The 9,374-nt window shown below is 23.2% G+C and overlaps 1 long non-coding RNA gene across 1 annotated transcript in view; it reads right to left on the reverse strand.

Annotated features, from left to right (window-relative positions):
- LOC122511519 overlaps positions 1-9,033 on the reverse strand; it is a 44,304-nt gene extending 35,271 nt beyond the window's left edge. The window contains exon 1 of the long non-coding RNA XR_006302526.1: positions 8,532-9,033. This is a non-coding gene — a long non-coding RNA (uncharacterized LOC122511519). The remainder of the gene's footprint in view (positions 1-8,531) is intronic.
- Positions 9,034-9,374: the final 341 nt, after the last annotated feature.

The raw sequence follows: 9,374 nt of genomic DNA on the forward strand, positions 1-9,374 counted from the left end.
ATAATAAAATTCTTCGCAAAAATTCAATGATTTTTATAAACAATACAATATTCTTCGCAGGAATTTAATTACTTTTAATACAATTTAAATGAAATTCCTCCAAAGAATTCAATTATTTTTTAAAATTTCGACAAAATTTATTATAAACAATTCAATTAATTACTACAATTTTAAATAAAGTCTACGAAACAATTTAAATTTTCTTCCCAACAATTAAATTATTTTCAAAAATTTTAATACAATTTTTGCACAAGATTTCAATTATTGTTATACAACTTTAAAAATTCTTTAGAGGAATTAAATTTATTTCAATTAAATTTCTTGATAGAATTCAATTCTTTTTTAATTTTAATAAAATTCCTTAAAAGAATTCAATTATTTTCGACAATTTTAATAAAATTATTTAGAAGAAATCAATTAGTTTTAATACAATTTTAATTAAATTCCTCGAATAAATTTAAATTTTCTGCGAAACAATAGAATTTTTATTATTAAAAAATTATATTTTTTTCATTATTTCTTATTTTCATAAATAATAAGAGCTTTGCAAAAATTCAATGATTTTTAATAGAATTTAATTAAAAATTTTTGAAAGAATTAAATTATTTTTAAAGATTTAATAAATTTCCTTCAAAGGATTTTATTATTTTTAGAAAAGATAAATTTCTTTAGAAGAATTCAATTATTTCCAGTTCAATTTTATCAAAATTTTTCTAAAAAAAAATCAATTATCTTGAATAATAATAAAATTCTTTGCAAGAACTCAATTATTTTCAAGTCAATTTTAATAAGAATTTTTTAAATGAATTTAACTATTTTCATAATAAAGAATTGAATTCTTATATTATAAAAAATGATGCAATTTTCATCAAATTCTTCGAAAAATGTAATTATTTTCAAAAGTTTTTTGAAAAAATTCAATTACATTTCACAAATAATTAAATTCTTCGCTAAAATTCAAATATTTTCGAAATCTACTATTTTAATAAAATTTCTCAAAAGAATTCAATTATTAAAAAAATTTTTTTTAAATTCGTTACAAGAATTCAATTATTTTTTTAAATAAAAAAATTTTTCACTGGAATTTAATTAATTTTGTAAATAATGAAATTCTTCTATGAAATTCAATTATTTTCAAAAATATTAATTGAAATTCTTGTCCAGAATTCAATTATTATCTTTATAAATAACGAAAGTCTTTGCAATAATTCAATTCTTATTAAAAATTTAAAAAAATTCTGAGCAGGAATTCAATTACTTTTCATAAATAATACAATTTCTCACCTGATTTCAATTATTTAAAAAAAATGTAACAAAAATTCGTTGCAAGAAATCAATTATTCTCCTAAATAATAAAATTCATCGTAAATATTCAATTATTTCCATAAAAAATGAATTCTTCACTAGAATTCAATTATTTTTATAAACATTGAAATTCTTCGCACAAATTCAATTATTTTCATCACAATTTTAGTGAGAAATTCAATTATTTACAAAAATTTTAATAAAATATGCAAAATTTCAATTCTTTTCATAAAATAATGAATTCTTCTTAATAATTCAATTATTTTTATAAATAATAAAAATCTTCGTACAAATATCTTACTTAATAATTTCTGATATATTTCATTGAAGAATTTTAGAATAATTCGAAATTTCGTAAAATGAAATTGTTAACAAATGGATTTGAAAATTTAAAAAAGAACGTTTTCAAAAATTATTGAAAAAAAATTGACTTAAAGAAGAATTTTAGTTGTAAATTCTAGAAATGAATAATCGAAATAATGAAAATAATTTTTAAAGAAAAATTTTCTATAAAAAAATAATAATGATTAAATATTTATTTAAAAATGAAGTTATTGATGTTTTCGAATAAATTTCATTTTAAAAACCTGGAAAAGTCAGGGAATTTGAAAAAGTGTGGCAACCCTGACTAAAAAAAGGAGAGGAAAAAAAGCTGAATTTTTGAATGACAAAAAAATGAAGAATGTTAAATTAAGTAAAAAGGTGTTTTGTTTGAAAAAGTTTTTTTTTTATTAAAGAGAGAGGGCGAATGGAATGTGTGTTGAACATGAAAAAAAAGGGAGAAGAGGGGGAGAAAGAGGAATAGTCTGAAAATTAGCTCTCTTCATTAGTGGCTTGAAAAATGAGGAAAGTTAAATTAAAAGTGTCCAATTCTTTTCAGAATTCGGAGCACGAGGGAATAAACGACTTTCATTGTTTTTGGATATAATGCTCACTTTATACTTGAGATTCCACGTTCTTTGTAGTTTAAGCGAAACACCTGCCAATAACAATAGCCATTTTTTAGTTCAAGCTATTCAGGGGAAAAAGTTACACGACTTTTCGTGTCGATTAGGAATTTTTATAGAAATTGGAATACATTTTTTTTTTACTATTTTTGTATTTTTAGTTTCTTATTTTCCTTCAATCTATTTTTTTTCAATTTAAAATTTTTAATTCATTTTTTCAATTTTAATCTATTTTTTCAATTCTGATTTTATTTTTTCTATTTCTTTTTTGCAATTTTAATTCATTCTTTTTTAAAATTTAATTCATTTTTTTCAATTTTAATTAGTTTTTTTCAATTTTAATTTACTTCTTTCAAAAAAATATTTCCCTTTGTAGTGAGAGAGAGAGAATTTAATTTAAAGTTTGCATAAAAAATTCGACGAAACAATTTTTTTTTACTTTATTTATCTCAACTTTAAATCATTAAATCTACTTAAAAAAAGAGGATTGTTCGGGGGAAAAAAATAGTGAAGGAAAAAAAAAACAACGAGCCTGTTGTTCTTGAAACAAAATAAACGAGTGAAAAGAAAAATAGAGAAAGGCGAAAAGTTAGAGCTGTCTATTTTGTAAAACTCCAAAATAAAATACTCTAACTGTAATGGAAACTTTGAAAAGTTAATATAATGAATGCAGTTTTACTTATATAAAGAAACTTAAAGTTAAATTAAATTCTGATTAGTTGTTTATGTGAATAAAAAAACAGGGGCTCCTTTAACTTTTCTACTTTCCTTTCAATTCCTTGAAAATATTCGCACAAAAAATTTTGAAATAAAAGAAAAACAAAAATTTAAAAAAAAAACAGAAAATAAAACAACAGAAAAATATTCACTGTTCAATACATTTTTCAATTAAAAAATATTTCAATTACTCATATTTTCTAATGTTTTATAAAAGTCAATTTTTTTATTTTCTATCCTATTTGCAGTATTAAAAAAAAATGTTATTCAGTAATTTTTTTTCTCAAAAATATTATGCGAATATTTTGTTTCTAAAAACTAGCGCTCAATATTTCGTTTTTCACAAATATTAGCTCAATATTTTGTTTTTCAAAAATAGCGTTAAAATTTCGTTTTTAAAAATAAGACTAAATATTTTTTTCATCATCAAAAAAAAAAAAATTGCAGTTTGACTGGAGAAAAATTATTTTAATAGATGGAAAAAAATTTTGAAAAATCAAAAACAAGTAAACAAAAGTATAGAACAGGAAAATAAGTTGGGAAAAAAAGATGAATAAATAAAAGTAAACAGACAATTGTATATAGAAAATTGAAGGGAGTAATAAACAAATGGGGAAAGGGTGGATAAATATAATCGAGCGCGAATAAATGAAAAAAAAGAAATAAGGCACAAATGAATATTCAAATGTAAATAAAAATAGCAAATAGTCAGAGAAATTAATGTAATTTAAATTCAGGTTTTAATATTATTTATTCATTACAATTTTTCGAGAATATTTCTTAATTAATATTTTCACATTTCTGTAATAATATTTCATTAATTTTTTTAATTAATATTTTCATATTTTTGTAATATTTTATTTATTTTCGTAATTAATATTTTTATATTTTTGTAATATTTCATTTATTTTCTTAATTAATATTTTTATAATTTTTTTATGATATTCTAATAATATTTTGATAATATTGTAATAAAATTTTTATATCTTATTAATATTTTAATAAACAATTTTATTACAGTTTTCGTAAATAAATAAATTCTTTTCCAGAATTTCAATTTTTTTTTTGAAAATAATGTAGGTTTTCCATAGTTTTAGTTGAAAATTTGAATGTAATTGAATTTTACCAAGAATTTCTTTTAAGTTTTTAAAATAATCGTATTTGTTAATAATTTTAATTATTGAATTTAATTACAATTTTTTGGAAATAATTGAATTCTTTACAAAATTTTATTAAAATTTTTGAAAATAATGAATTTTTTCGAAAAATTTTATAAAAATTCTTCTAAAAATAATTGAATTTTCATAAATATTTTATCAAAATTTTTAAAAATAATTGAATTCTTTCGAAAAATTGTATTAAAATTGCATTGAAAATAATTGACTTTCTCAGAAGAATTTTATTAATTTTTACAAATAATTCAATTCTTACGCAGAATTTTATTAAATTTTTTGAAAATAATTGAATTCTTGGGAAAAATTTTATTAAAACTATTAAAAATAATTGAATTCTGTCAAGAAATTTTATTAAAATTTTTGAAAATAATTTAATTGTTTCGAAGAATTTTATTAAAAATATAAAAAAAAAAATAAATTCTTTTAAGGAAATAAAATTAAATTTTACAGAAAATAATTGAATAATTGCATTTTTGAGAAGAGTTTTATTGAATCTATTTAAAATAATTGAATTTTGTCAAGAAATTTTATTAAAATTGTATTGAAAATAATTGGAAATGCTTTGAAGAATTTTATAAATTATGAAAATAATTCAATTATTTCAAAGAATTTTATTAAAATTTTTAATAATAATTCAATTCTTTCTAGTAATTCATTTAAAAATGTATTAAAATAATAATCTAATAAACAAAATTTATCAAAATTGAAAAAAATAATTGAATTCTTTAGAGAAATTTCATTAAAATTTTACTGAAAATAATTGAATTCCTACGAAGATTTTTTTTAGTTTTGAAAAAATGAGATAGTAAAAAAATAAAATTAGTAAAAATAGAAATTCACTTGTTTCGAAGACAATGTTTAGAAGGAAATTAAAATTTTATCGTGGAATTTGATTAAAATTGTTTACTAAAAATAATTGAATTCTTGAAAAGAATTTTATTTAAAATTACAAAAATAATTGAATTTTTCTGAAGAATTTTATTGTTTTTAAAAATAATTGAATTTTTACTTAGGATTTTATTAAAAAAATTTTAATTTTTGAAAATAATTGAATTCTTGAGAAGAATTTTATTAAAATTGTATTGAAAATAATTGAATTCCTCAGATGAATTTTATTATATTTAAAAATAATTGAATTCTTGCGAAAAATTTTATTAAAAATTTTTTTAAATAATTGAATTCTTATTTAGAATTTTATTAAAATTTTTGAAATTAATTGAATTCTAGACAAGAATTTAAAAATTTTTGAAAATAATTGAATTCTCGAGAAGAATTTTATTAAAATTGTATTGAAAATAATTGGATTTCTCAGATGAATTTTCTTATGTTTAAAAATAATTGAATTCTTGCGAAAAATTTTATTAAAAAATTTTTAAAATAATTGAATTCTTAGGATTTTATTAAAATTTTTGAAAATAATTAATTTCTTGAGAAGAATTTTATTAAAATTTTCGAAAATTGAATTTTTGAGAAGAATTGTATTTCAATTATATTGAAAATAATTGAATTCTTCAGATGAATTTTAGTATTTTTAAGAATAATAATTGAACTCTTGCTAAAGAATTTTACGAAGGGGCGCATGATTATTCCCCAAATGTCATTTTTGCGAAATGTCATTTTTGCGAACTGCACTTTTGCGAAAAGTCATTTTTCCGAAATGTCATTTTTGCGAAATGTCATTTTTGCGAAAAGTCATTTTTACGAAAAGTCATTTTTACGAATTGTCATTTTTGCGAAAAGCCATTCTTGCGAAATGTCATTTTTGCGAAAAGTCATTTTTACGAAAAGTCATTTTTACGAATTGTCATTTTTGCGAAAAGCCATTCTTGCGAAATGTCATTTTTGCGAAAAGCCGTTTTTGCGAAATGTCATTTTTGCGAAATGTCATTTTTACGAAAAGTCATATCAGCGAAAAGCAAATTTTGCGAAATGTCATTTTTACGAATTGTCATTTTTGCGAAATGTCACTTTTGCGAATCGCCATTTTTACGAATTGTCACTTTTGCGAATCGACATTTTTACGAAATGTCATTTTTACGAATTGTAATTTTTTCGAAATATCATTTTTGCGAAAAGTAATTTTTGCGAAATGTCATTTTTACGAAAAGTTATTTTTGCGACAAGTCATTTTTGCGAAATGGCATTTTTACGAATTGTCATTGTTGCGAAAAGCCGTTTTTGCGAAATGTCATTTTTGCGAAATGTCATTTTTACGAAAAGCTATTTTTGCGAAATGTCATTTTTGCGAAATGTCATTTTTACGAATTGTCATTTTTGCGAAAAGTCATTTTTACGAAATGTCATTTTTGCGAAAAGTCAATTTTGCCAAATGTCATTTTTACGAATTGTCATTTTTGCGAAAAATACAATAGTGAATCTATATATACTACTAGTTTACTATTGTATTTTTCGCAAAAATGACATTTCGCAAAAGTGACAATTCGTAAAAATGACATTTCGCAAAATTGACTTTTCGCAAAAATGACATTTCGTAAAAATGACTTTTCGCAAAAATGACAATTCGTAAAAATGACATTTCGCAAAATTGACTTTTCGCTAAAATGACTTTTCGTAAAAATGGCTTTTCGCAAAAATGACATTTCGCAAAAACGGCTTTTCGCAACAATGACAATTCGTAAAAATGCCATTTCGCAAAAATGACTTTTCGCATAAATAACTTTTCGTAAAAATGACATTTCGCAAAAATGACTTTTCGCAAAAATGATATTTCGCAAAAATTACAATTCGTAAAAATGACATTTCGTAAGAATGTCGATTCGCAAAAGTGACAATTCGTAAAAATGGCGATTCGTAAAAGTGACATTTCGCAAAAATGACAATTCGTAAAAATGACATTTCGCAAAATTTGCTTTTCGCAAAAATGACTTTTCGTAAAAATGACTTTTCGCAAAAATGACAATTCGTAAAAATGACATTTCGCAAAATTGACTTTTTGCTGATATGACTTTTCGTAAAAATGACATTTCGCAAAAACGGCTTTTCGCAAAAATGACATTTCGCAAGAATGGCTTTTCGCAAAAATGACAATTCGTAAAAGTGACTTTTCGTAAAAATGACTTTTCGCAAAAATGACATTTCGCAAAAAAGACATTTCGGAAAAATGACATTTCGCAAAAGTGCAGTTCGCAAAAATGACATTTCGCAAAATTGACATTTGGGGAATAATCATGCGCCCCTTTTACGAAAATTTTGAAAATAATTTAAATAGTTTCGAAGAATTTTATTAAACTTTTGAAAAATAATTGAAATGTTTAGAAGAAGAATTTTATTAAAATTTTTGAAAATAATAATCGATTAATTAATTTGTTAACAAGTGAATAATATTTAAATTAAGAATCTAAAATTTAAGGATAATTGAAATTGATTTTTGAAATCTTTCTTTATGATATTCTAACATTCTGTTAAATTTAATTGAAAAATGTTTTGATATTTTAACTTCTTGACAATATTGGAATTATATTTGAATGTTTTAATACAATTTTGATAAAATTTAATAATTCTGATTTTAACATTTTGATAATATTTCATTCACATCTTAATAATGTTGAAATTAAAATGTAATAAAAATTTATTAAAATGTAATAAATACGGGGATGTATTATAAATAAATAAATAAATAAAATAAGAAATATTAAATAGTTGTAGAATTTATAATTGATAATTTTATTTTTCTTGATATTTTATAAAATAAACAGTAAATGTTGAAATTTTAAAAAATATATTATTCATTCTCAATAAGAAAACATTGTAAATTATTTTCACTTTGTCATCAACTTTTTTTTTTGCTCACTTTTATTAACTAGTCTTTTTTTTTTAGGCAACAACAATTTTTTGGATTTCGAGTCAACAAAGTTTCAAGGAGTTAGGACGATAACAATGGGGAGGCAAAAAAGAGCAGAGAGCTCATCATCCAATTTGTAAACATTGACCAGAGTGATGAACCGAAAAAAGAGAGAAATTTCGTCCATTTCCTGGAGAAAAAGGATTTCGAAAACCCTTAAGACATAGGAGAAGGAAATCACGTTTTTTTTCTACTTCTTCTTCTTGGTTCTCTTGGTGTGCATTAAGACTCGTTGAAGGCGGTTTCCGGAGGGTAAGTTACAATCTCGGAAGTGTCCATTAAACGCTCGCGGAAATATATCAAACACGAAAATTTTCTTTTTCTGTACATTTTCAATGGGAATTGAAAGAAATGAGAATTTTACGAGAGTAAAAAAAACTGATTGGAGTTTATGGAAAGAAAAAAAAAGAAAATTGCAACAATTTGCAAAGAAAATGCAAATTAAAAGGGGAAAAAAATAATAGAGTTCTAATTGAATGGTATTTAGAATTGAAAAAAAATGAATCACTACAAGTCAACACTCACGTGTTTTAGACGTTCATCTCTCTCTCTCGACGCAGAGGTTAATCTCAAGGGAGAGTCGAACTGGCACGAAGAATGATTTCATCACGATAAACAATTGTTTCTTCGCAGTAATAATTTTTTTTGTTTCTCTTTCTTTTGCTCTCGAATTCGTTCTCTTGGGGGTGGTTTTTTTTATAATTTTTTTTTTTTTGTTTATTTTTGTTTATTATTATTATTTTCTTTGGGTATAAATAAAGTCCACTGGGTCACATTTTTTTTCGATTGTTAATTTTTATTCACCGGTTGATTTTTTGTTTGCGAGCACAGGTGAAAAATAAAGACAGAAAGCGGCCTATAATAATGAGGGAGATCGAGAGAGGGAAAGAGAAAAACAAGAACGAGGCAGTGACCGGACTGGAGGCGCAAATTTGTGCCGCTCGGGCTCGAAGGTATGAGCGTGGACTAGGGCGTGGGCAATCCGAGCAAACCGAGCGAGCGGACAGACTACATTGATTTTGATTTTCGAAGGCGCGCGCACTTGTCCCGAGACACGGCCCGGCTCTGCCCATTCATATCGTACTCCTTACCCGGAGAACATTGGTCCCTATTCCACAAAGGACACGCCGCGCCTGTCTTCGCGTAAAGGTTCGCAAAAAAAAAAAAAAAAACTTTTTTCTTTTTTTTTTTTTGGCGATGGTTCAAGACGTTAAGCGCTTAAACACTTCTTCGCCTTTTTTTTCTCTTTTCTCACTCTCGTTCCTCTGGTTTCTCTGGTTTCCTCTTTCCTTACACAGGAAACGAGAGTTGAATCGTTTTCGACAACTTTTATTGGATAATTTAAGTATGATAGGAATTTGGAGAAAA

The sequence above is a fragment of the Leptopilina heterotoma genome, unplaced genomic scaffold (genome assembly GCF_015476425.1).
Source record: "Leptopilina heterotoma isolate Lh14 unplaced genomic scaffold, ASM1547642v1 Lhet_85, whole genome shotgun sequence".
NCBI lineage: Eukaryota > Metazoa > Arthropoda > Insecta > Hymenoptera > Figitidae > Leptopilina > Leptopilina heterotoma.